The sequence below is a fragment of the Pteropus vampyrus genome, unplaced genomic scaffold, assembly GCF_000151845.1.
Source record: "Pteropus vampyrus isolate Shadow unplaced genomic scaffold, Pvam_2.0 Scaffold97, whole genome shotgun sequence".
Lineage (NCBI taxonomy): Eukaryota > Metazoa > Chordata > Mammalia > Chiroptera > Pteropodidae > Pteropus > Pteropus vampyrus.
In genome coordinates, this window is record NW_011888878.1 from 5,442,597 (window position 1) to 5,453,462 (window position 10,866).

General features: G+C 38.0%; 1 protein-coding gene across 1 annotated transcript in view; it reads left to right on the forward strand.

Annotated features, from left to right (window-relative positions):
• The window catches only part of SLC9A9 (solute carrier family 9 member A9), a 514,150-nt gene that overhangs the window by 69,332 nt on the left and 433,952 nt on the right, over nt 1-10,866 (forward strand). The window lies entirely within an intron of this gene.

Here is a 10,866-nt window from a genome sequence, read left to right on the forward strand (position 1 = left end):
AAATCATTTCTATAAAGCAGATGTTTACTGCCCTCTCCATATTTACAACAGTATCGAATTCATCAGGAGATGATGTCTAAAGAGGGCTGTTTGGGAAGTTGTAAAGGAAGTCACATGAGAGAGTACGGTTCTGACTCCACCTGTCCAGTTCCCATGTAGGGGCATTTGATAAAATATTCACAATAAAATGTGAGAGATTTGGACATGGAGATCCAAATTGCATTGGGTTTGGTTGTGTTATTTTGTTTCCAGTCTTTCCAGTAGAAAACAGATGTCTGCTGGTGCCTGTGATATTATTATTATTGTTCTAAGACTAAATATTAATGGGATTTAGAAAAAGGTCCCTCACATGAAAGAAGACAGAAAATTTTGATGAAAGGAAGAAACAGTAAAATACATGAGGAGATAAGAACTACAGATTGGAGGACTCTCTGTCATCTTAGCTGCAACTGGTTTAAGTGACAGAAACTAACTTAAAGGGCGAGGACAGAGAGCATCTCACTGAATCTAAAGGTAGGAAAGGAGCTGGCCCCAGGAAGGGCCTAGAATAAGGAGAGGAGAACCACTAAAGGCTGAGGGGACAGGAGCAGAGGGAGGACATTATTTTCTATCTCTTTTCTAAGTCTTTCCATTTTCCCCTCCTATCTCTCAGGGGAGCTGGAGGGAAGAAGGCCGACATCCTGTAGTCCATGCACTGATAATTTTTTAGCTAAAAAAAAAAAAATCCAAACTAACCTGTTCTTTCTATTCAATCCCAAATTATTTGGAAGGGGTGGAGGTAGAATCTAAATGGATTAGTTTAGGATTAGGTACCTACCTTAATTTGAACAATTCTGTCCTGGAGAGGGGCCAGTGCACATAGGGTTTCCTGGGCCCACTCTAGGAATGTAGTGGTAGTTCTCAAGGAGTCTGTCATCCAGGGAATAGCAGAACATCAGACATAAAAGGAAGCTGTGTCACCTCATGGTTAAGAACAAAGATTTGGAACTTCAGTATCCATGTAACCTAGTTGAGCAAGTTATTTAATCCTTTCCTCCTTAGTTTCACTGTAAAATGAGGGTACACATGGAATTGAAATGAAAAGAGCTAATCCATGTAAAACTGATAGCACAACATAGGTAATGAATATTAGTTGTTGATATTATCATAATTATTAAAAGGTGCTGATGTTTAAAAAACTGTCCAGGGTTACTTTGAGTCAGTTTCTGAGGCTATAGGAATTTGTTAGTTCCCTCTTATTTTGTAATCCTTTCATCATCAATAAGCATAGACATTACATTTAAAAGTCCAGTTTTATACTAAGGCTTAGATGTCTCTCTATGTCCTCCCTCTGCTCCTGTCCCCTCTGTCTACCTCCTCACCCCCACCCAGTCTGCTAGTCTCTGCTAGAACCAGCTTAGTATCATTTATACCTTCTGACCTTTTTTGCCCTGGGTCTTCTGCTCTCCTTCACCTATCTGACTCTCCTCTATTTTGAACTTTTGAAATTGTCTGACATCTATATTCTTACCACTCCTACCCCTATCTTGGTTCATTTTATCCTCTCTATTAACAGCTTTATTCCAAACATCTTCAAGTCTACATATACCAGGGACCTTCTTACCTTATTAATGATGTGAGGGTCATTACTCTATCAGAAGGGAGTTCCATTGCCATTAAGTCCCCAAAGTTGACAACATTCTCCACTCGGAGAAAATGAAAATCCCTACTTTGAGAATTGTTGCTAGAGAATTTACAAAGGATATCAAAGTATGCAATCATCCAAAAATATTCTTATTTTTTTAATGCAACACTATAATATTAACTAGGTTAACTGATAAATGAACAGACTTGGAAATACATTGTCCTACATGAGTTTTTCAATTATGTAGAATGGATGTTATAAATGGTAGTCATTAAGATAGCATTCTACCTTTATTCAGGAGCCAAAGATACAAATGAAAAGTTTCTCAAATTGGACATTCTGGCAAAGTTCCAAGGTGATGGAAGAGGATAAAAGAGAAGCTTTAAAAAACTAGGTGGTGGTAGCAATAATAACAATCATTGGTCCAGCCTCCATCCCCACATACTCTCTCTGCTGTTTCTTTTGCCTATTGGCTGCATTGGCTCTGCCTTTGGTCATTTCCTCCTCCTCCTTGTCTCATTATCTTCATGTTTCCTACCAACTCCTTCATAGTACCATTTCTAACCCAGTATAAGACAAAGGAAAGGGTTTGGTATTATACTGTCCTTTGTAAATCCTGAAAACTATGTTGTACCTTTATATTGAAGAAGGAAAAATACAAAGCGAGATATGAAAATGTCAAGAGACAGAATAGGTTAGACATGGAACTAGATGCTATGGTTCTCACATTGTGGGTGGGAAACACGTTTGAAATTTGCAGAGTTGCAGAGAACATATTTGGTTGTTTAAATGGTGTTATAGATTTGAGTTTCTGTGAGACCTGGATGTTCATTGACTTGCCATGCACAGCAAAGTCCTATACAGTGAAAAATTGTTTCACTCTAAGTGCCAGTAGTTCCACTGTTGAGAAATCTTAGCGGAGTAAAATATTTTGATTATTTAGATCTGAGGTCCCAAAGTGACCATTGAGCCAACAACTGTGGTTAACAGATGTGTTTTGTTTGCCTTGAATTATGCTTTACAAAAATTTAAATTTGAATGATATGGAGATGCGTTCTCCATTTTCCCATTGAATCCCACCTGCCTGTGGTTTTCACCACTTTATTAATGTTCATTTATACTATGTAATTGGAACTTGAAGACATTTGAATCTGCCTAGTGATTTTGATTTAGGTGTCACAAATCTATATTGTTGAAAAGAAAAGCAAACCTTGAATTCTCCCTGTTTGTTTTAATTTTTCTTCCTCTGGCATTTGTGAACTATTTGGCCCCATGGACCACGTCTGACATTGTTTTCAAGAGATGGTTTCTGGACTCAGACATTTAACTCTATGCTTCTTTGAATAAAACAAAGGAGGGATTATATAATTCTCATTGCCCAGTTAAAGGATACATACACCCTTGTTTGGAGAGACAGATATCTGAGACTGATATTAAAGTCTGAAAATATTTTATTGCACAAATTTTTATAATGTGACTATTCCTATTAATATTTTAAGCTTATCTGTATTATTGCTACAAAAATGGATTATCTATCAAACAAACCCAACACTCTCCCTGGAGTACCCTGGTTTCTGATGTGCAAAGATGTGGAGGACCAATAAATGCTTTTGAAAATCAGTACTTTTAAAAATCTTTGCATGCTTAATATACATAAGGCAAAGATTATAAGGTAAATTGATGTTTGTTTTAAGGTTTGTCAGGCAATTTGAGGCATAGATATTTTTAAGAAGAACACTAAATATATGATACTAGAATTAGATAGTATATGGAGGTGACAGGAATAGGTAACTTTCTCTTCATGCTAAAGCCCTCACCTGGTGAGTCAATGGCTGTAACTGGTTTATTCTGGGTACTGCCACTACTGTGTAAAGAAGAGCTTTTCTTTCCTGAATCCTGAGGTCTAATTATGGGATTGCAGTCTTCATATTTTGTGACTCAGGCAACAAAAAGGCCTCTAGATATGTTTTCTTTATGAGACACTGTGTTGGATGAAAAGTGATTTGTTTCATTTTGTGTGGGTACAGAAAGGAGGAGGAAGATCTGATAGGTAAGAAATGGTGAATTACTTACCATGGTGTTCCAGAGACTTCGTCCTTGGAGCCACCACTGCATTACCTAAAACATGCAAGTTTCATACTGGAACCTCAGTTTCCCAACAGTTATGCGGTATCCATCATCTTTTATTTTCGTTTCCCCCACTTCTCTTCGCTTTTCATTTTTCTTCCTCTAGGAAGCTCAAAGAAAAATTTAAAGCCAACTTACTTTAACTCACTTTTTTTGGTGTCCAACACAATTGTTTCCCACCCTTCACTTGATATATTTTTTAAATTACACACACACACACACACACACACACACACACACACACAATGTGAATGTGAATACCCTTACTTGCACATATATAAAATAGAATATATTTGGCATAATATATATATGACATTATATTCTAAGTAACTTCAAACTATTTTTGGAAGTCAGAGGGGTATATATTACAAATAAATTAGATAAATAATAATTTGTGATACTCGTTTTCAGTATATTTTGGCAATTCTACCATATTTCTATCTTCCACTTGACTGTTTAACAGGACACTTCTATGTTAGGAGCTTCCCGATGAATATTTTTTAAATGTCTTGAGCCCTATTGCTTCTGATAGGGCTCTAACACATCTTAAAAACATATCTTACAAATTTTAATTTTAAATTACTATGACCAAGATTGCATACTGACTGGTTTAGACACTTCCTCTTTTCTTGTGTCTTTGGATATAATCTGTAAAACTCCTTGCTCTGCGATGCCTATAAACATGTTAAACACTTGAAAACACACTTGTGGTCATTTTAAGGATCGCTATTTTGGGAGAATTACCAAGTCTTATAGATGTGTATACCAGTGTGGATCCTAAAGTGTTTACCTCGGAGAAACCAAAGCAGTGGTCCTTGGCAACGCACTGAGAGGGGAAGTGTCTTTAGTTCCTTTCACGAGTGCTTGGGAGCAGCTGTGGAGAGCCCGCTAGTCCTCTGTGCTCTATGAGAAGGGCCAGATGCTCCTGAATCACCCATTGTGCAAATATCTATTCACCAGCAAGTTGTGGTTATGAGATTGTACGTCCATAGCAAGATTTCGATGGTGTTGTAAACCACTGAAGCTCAGCTCTTATAATTTATTGAAACAGCAGCTCTCCTCAAGGGAATTATAGGCTAATAATTACCATTTGTCCAGGTGCCTTAAACCTAGTCAAGTGACTTTGGATTTCTCCATGACAGAACTAACTAAAGGCAATGTTGTAATGGGAGAAGACAGCTTTCATAAAAACTAAACAGCTCAACAGACAGGAACCTTGCCACTCAGATGAAGTTCTTTTGATACACATATTCCCTCATCTCACCTCACCACCCACCCTTGTCTTACTTTCTGAAAGTTCCTGTTTTGGAGGAGCTTCTGTGATAACCAGCTTTGCATTTGAACACTTCAAGAAGCTTTTGTTTTCATCATGGGCTTTGTTGTAGGAGTTTTGGCTCAGTTTCCACCTCTCTGTTTTCCCCTTGTCACTTTCTTCTCTTGGCATCTGCCTCTGTCTGACTCGTCCTTTCCAGCAGCTTAGCTTTTTCAGTCTCTCACTCACATGGGGAAAAATCTATTTTGCTCAGGGACCCACTGAGGCTTCCACATCAATAAAACAAATTGATGGCAGGTTTAACACATTTCCCAATTATTGTCTGCAGATGCTTTTCAGAACAAACAATCCCTGAAACCCTTAACACAAGAAAACACTCCCCTGGCAAAATGATCTTGTTGGGAGCTTGAAAAGGAAAAATCCTGACAAAGAAAGAATAGAAAATATTCACTGGCAGGAGCTTCCTGGTCATAGACCTTACTTCTGTTCAGAGGGATAAAGCAAGAAAAAGACTCAAAGTATCATAGCTTCAATCTGTGGCTATCATATTGGAACTTTTACTGAGAGAGAAAGAATGTGTGTGGCTGCAAGAACATGTTCTCTTATTTTATCATCTAAGTGGTTATGCTTCCTGTATTTTCTATTTCCTATGTCTTACTTTTCCCCTGTTGTGGATGCAAGTGGTTAATCCTGCTAGCTGGTCATCCTTTTTCTATACCTTTGTCTCAAGAGTCTCTCAGATGTGGTCTCTGAAAGGCTTATCCAAAACTATGAAGTTAGCTGGGATTCAAGCCCTTCTCTTGGCTTCTAGAAGGAGAAAGAGAAATCTTGACACCCAGACATGCCTGATTATAGGGGAAGATTCATCACATGTGTTGGTCTGTTCTCTGTTGGCAGGCAATCTCTGGAAAATTATTTATTTACTTTTGCTCTCTTCATAAAAAATCTTCTTTCTGTATTCCTTTTTCCTGCCCCTCCCCACATAAAGAATTAGAAATTAATTTCAGGATCTTTTCTTATGTCTCTTATTATTACATGCCCTCTGGTAGGACTGCTATACAAGTGATCCCATTGAGGCTGGGGATCCCTGAGACTAAAGGCCTGAGAACACTAAGTCCCCTCCATACTCAGTCACATCCAAATACTAAGAGGGGCCATCAGGGGCTCAGAAAGCTCCAGGGATTGCTATAAGGAGTATCCATCCCTGGAAACCCTCTAAAGTTGCCCTGGGTAGTCACTATTTGGAAACTCAACTTGTGATAACCAGTGAGGGTCCCGAAAAATAGAAGGCCAGTGCTGCACCAGTTTAGTCTCCCTTAGTTTTCTTTTTTTTTCTCTCTTGGAGGAAAAGTTCCACCATGTTCTCCCACCCATCCAAAGAAGGACCTGGAGTTAACAGAGATGAGGAAAAGAAAGCAGAGCTTTCAAAGATCAGCTGCTCTACCACTCCCCAACCTGCATGTATTTGGAATAAGTCAAGTGATACATCTACACCTTTTTTTCCCACATTGGCCAAATCCTAATTTAAAGGAGGCAGAAAAGCTTTCCAGTGTGGTAAACTATAAGGCAAAACTGCAGCCTAGGGGCATATATGAGCTTTCTGAAAGCAGAGCAAAACTTCTTGGAGCCATTTTGCTTGAGGAAGGGGAAAAGAGAAGGAATGAAAGCCTGAACTTCAAAGAAATGTAAATAAAACTCTCATCCTGTGATTTTAATCTTTTTGTTGCTGCTTTCTGTGAGGGGGGACCTAAGGGAGTGGATTTACCTACCTTCTTCCATAAATCAAAGCTTTTTAGAACAGGATCATCAGTGGGGACTCCTTACCCCAGGAAACTGTAATTGGAGGTAAGTATTAATTCCAGAGGAAGGCCTCTGAGCACAAGAAGTGTGGCAACAATGTGCCTCCAAGGAGCCACTTCTTTTCTTTTCCATATCCCTTGGAAGCAGATTATGGGAGCAAAGCTTATCTCCCATTTTTATCCCTTCTAACAATGCTGTGCCTACTGCTAGTTAAACTGAGCTGCCTTAAGCTCAACATAAAAAGCTCTTTTCAGAGCATCTAGCAGATAACTTTAAAAAGAAAAGAAAAGAAAAGAAATCTTTCACACTGTTCTCCTGGTGCCCTTTTGTGAGTTGGGGCTGTGTTCGGCTAGCCAGGCCTAGAATGGCTTTAGGGAACAAAGACATTACCAAGGATTAGGTCTACATTTATCATTCTTTAAAGTAGCCACCACACTGTTGCCTATACCTTCTGCCTTTCTTACACTGTCCACTCCCATCCCCCTAGATGGGCAGGCCTGTGCTGACAGCCATGATGGGGTTTTTTTGCACATTGGTTAGTAAAGCCTAGCAAGGATCTCCTGTGTTAAATCATGTCTCACTTTGTCTAGGCAATAGTATCCGAACCTCATGGTCTCATCTGGAGACACTAGACTGCCTGTAGTGAAGGTGATAAAAAGGAGAATTCCAAAGAGACATGACGGTGGCCAGATTCTGTTAGAACAATGTGAATAGTTTGTTTCCATATCGGCAGTGCTAGTGCTAAAGATGGGCCGCAGTTCTCTACTAATTAGATAGATCCTTGGAATGCCATTTCCCTTCCACAATAAGGACAAGGGTGGTGCCCACTCTGATGCTGCTCCTGAGGAGATTTCTGAGACCTCTGGAGTTTATTCTAAAATCTCTGAACATCACTTTGAAGTAAGATTTCTTCAAAGTAATTCTGAAGCTGTTTCTGAAGAATTTGATGAGTGTCTGTGAGGTGATTTTAAAAACTCTAGGTGGAGAAATAATCCTCTCTCCCCGACCAAATTCCTCTCAACAACCGGCCATGTTGGTGAGAACAAATTTTTCCACAGACTCTTTGAGGCTGCCCAGGCTCTGGTTTGGAATCCACAAGACTCAATGGATAAGGAGAAAGGAAAATATTGCCTATTTTATTTCAGTCTTTAGTGTGTCCCACTTCTTCCCAAAAGCTCTAACTACTGTCTTTTGCATCTGTTCAGCATTTACCTGTTGATACTATGCCACCTCGTTACTCTGACTTTAATTAACGTCATACTATTTACTTCTGATTAGGAACTTCCTGTCAGCTCTGTCACCAGTCAGTTCCCTGGGAAGCCAATTCTGAAGCAGAGGTTAGTATACAGAGATTAGGGAGGTCCCTTGTGATACAAGCCTGTGTAAGGAGGTAGGGTAGGACAGAGGCAGAAGTTGAGCTACAAGGTAGTTCCAACAAAGGCCCCAGCTGACTACATGGGGGTCGGAGAAGCTGGAACCAGAATGGCCCTTTAGAGTTGTTCTAAAGTGACACAAGAAGGCCAGGCCTTTATACACTTTATATTATTGGACGTAGGCTGCGCCTGGATGGAAATATGCCCTTGGACAAGGTGCATCTCTTTGCGGCTTCGGGGGAATAAGTCCTGAATTCCTGAAGGGAGATGAATTCTGTGCATCCTATCATCTTCCACAGACTCCATGTTAGACAATGGAGGGTCTGCCAGAAAGGCCTTACTAGTGATTTTAAGGTGAGAGTTGCTTAGAGAGGAGGATGCCCTCCAAGAGTGTGCATCTCCCTTCTACACAGCATTTGCAAAAACAGCAACCTTGGCTTACCCTGTGATGCCAAACTGGGATTTTAGTTAGCCTGGCTTCAAAACCAGAAGTGTCCATTAACAGTGACTTCATAGCTCATCAAAGCAGCATCTGATGTGTGTCTAATCTAGCAGCCCTGAATCTGGAGAAGAGAAAGCCAGCACTTAGACTCAACAAGAAGCCTAGATTTCAATGGAGAAAAAACACATCAATATTTATCTAAGCCCATTAATTAAAAGAAATTCACTGTTCCTGTACAGTTGCAATCTAAACAGCCCACTTAATTGAAATGGAAAATTTTTTGTGAAATATTTTAAATTATTTCCTCAAAAGGCTTATTCCTTAATGGATTTCTTTTTCTAAAAGAGGAAACCAATAAATATATTTACATGTTACATAAAATATAAATATATTTATATAATGTATAAATATATAAAACATTTTTATAATATGTATATCTTCAGATATTTATATGTTTTATTATATATATGTATTTTTAAACGGCATTTGTTTTTACTCTGTACCTTTTTTCCATTTTATTACAGAATGGTTATCAGTTAGGTATCGGTACTTAAAGACATCACCAAATAGCATCATGAAACATTTTCTTCTATGTTACTGTTACAGGATAGCAGGTAGATTTGTCTACACAGATGAGAGAAGTAGAGCTGAATTATTCAATGACTTTGATTAATGTTTATTTCAGAGCAGGAACTAATGTATCAGTAATGGGAAGTTCGATTAGTGCTTTAATTAATTAGACTCCTGTTTTTAGCTCTGTTGTGAAGGATAATTATTTGTTAGCTTTGCTTAGGACCAGGATGAAGGCCTTGATTACAGGTATTAAAAAAATATAATGCCACTGAGGTTGGAGCTCTTTGAAAAATTGTGAAGTTTGTAAGAACAGAAAATGTCAGTAAAAATTCAAACACGTTGTCATTTACTAAAGCCATTAAAGGCTCCATTGAAAATTAGAACTAATTTCAAAATAAATGGTTATAACTGAAGATAAGATTGTAAGTAAGACCCCTTTGATGTGTTAATTGCCTTCCATTTGAATTTAGAGCCTCTTTTAACTGCAATATCAAGACAATACAGTATCATGCATTTAACTAAGAAGCAGGTGACTTGGGAGTCTCTCTTTCTCTTTTATCCTTACAATGATAAATTTGCTAACAAATATTAAGATCATGGAGACTTAATTACACAACAAAATGGAGTAGCACCTGCAAAGGAGCCTGCATAATTTAGATTTCTCCCCGTACCCACTACTAGAGTTTGATTGTATCTGAAAAGCAGGGTAATTTAGATGCCTAAGCATCTGCATATAGATTTTCCTTTTTTCTTTATTTTAGTGTAACCAGTGGTTATCAAACTTTAATGGTGTACTTGAGGATTATTGTTCAGAAATATGCTTTTGAAACCAGGACAGTTGTACTTTATGGACCAATTAAAGGATATTCAAGGGCAATTTTGGCTATCTGAGAATTATAAGAAGCAAATCAACTATTGAACCACTTAGGGCTGGAAATCTATTAAAGATTCCAGCTGGTCATTCTCCTCAACTCTAGCTTTAAGATGTGACACAAATATTAGGATACTGATAAATTATTAAACTTTCTGAATGATTTACTTTTACTTTTGAAGGAAGTAAAGGGCATTTAACATTAGCCCCATAAGGTAGGATGCTTAATTTTTGGCATCTGGGGATGCTTTCCAGAGTTGAGGAGAAGTAATTACAGCTAAGTCTCCAGACATGGAATTTTTACCTAGCTCTTTGATGGTGTAGCGTTTTGCTGTGAGTTGTGACTCTTTCAAATTACTGTAATTTTTAATGAAAAAAATTAAAATTTTTATAAAAATTTTTTAATGAAAAATTATATTATAATGGTTTCAGGTGTACAATATTGTGATTCAATATTTTTATACTTTACAATGTGATTGCCCCACTAGTTCTAGTAATCATCTGTCACCATGCAAAGTTATCATAATATTAATGACTATATTCCCCTTTACCTTTTCACTCATCACCCTACCCCCTCCCTTCTGAGAATCATCCCTTTGGTCTCTGTTTCCATGAATCTGCTTTTGTTTTAATTATTTGTTTGTTTTGGTGTTTTTAGATTACACATATAAGTGAGACCATATGGTATTTGTCTTTCTTTGCCTGACTTATTTCACTTAGCATAATACGCTCTAGATCTATCCATGTTATTGCAGATGGCAAGATTTCATTCTTTTTTATTGC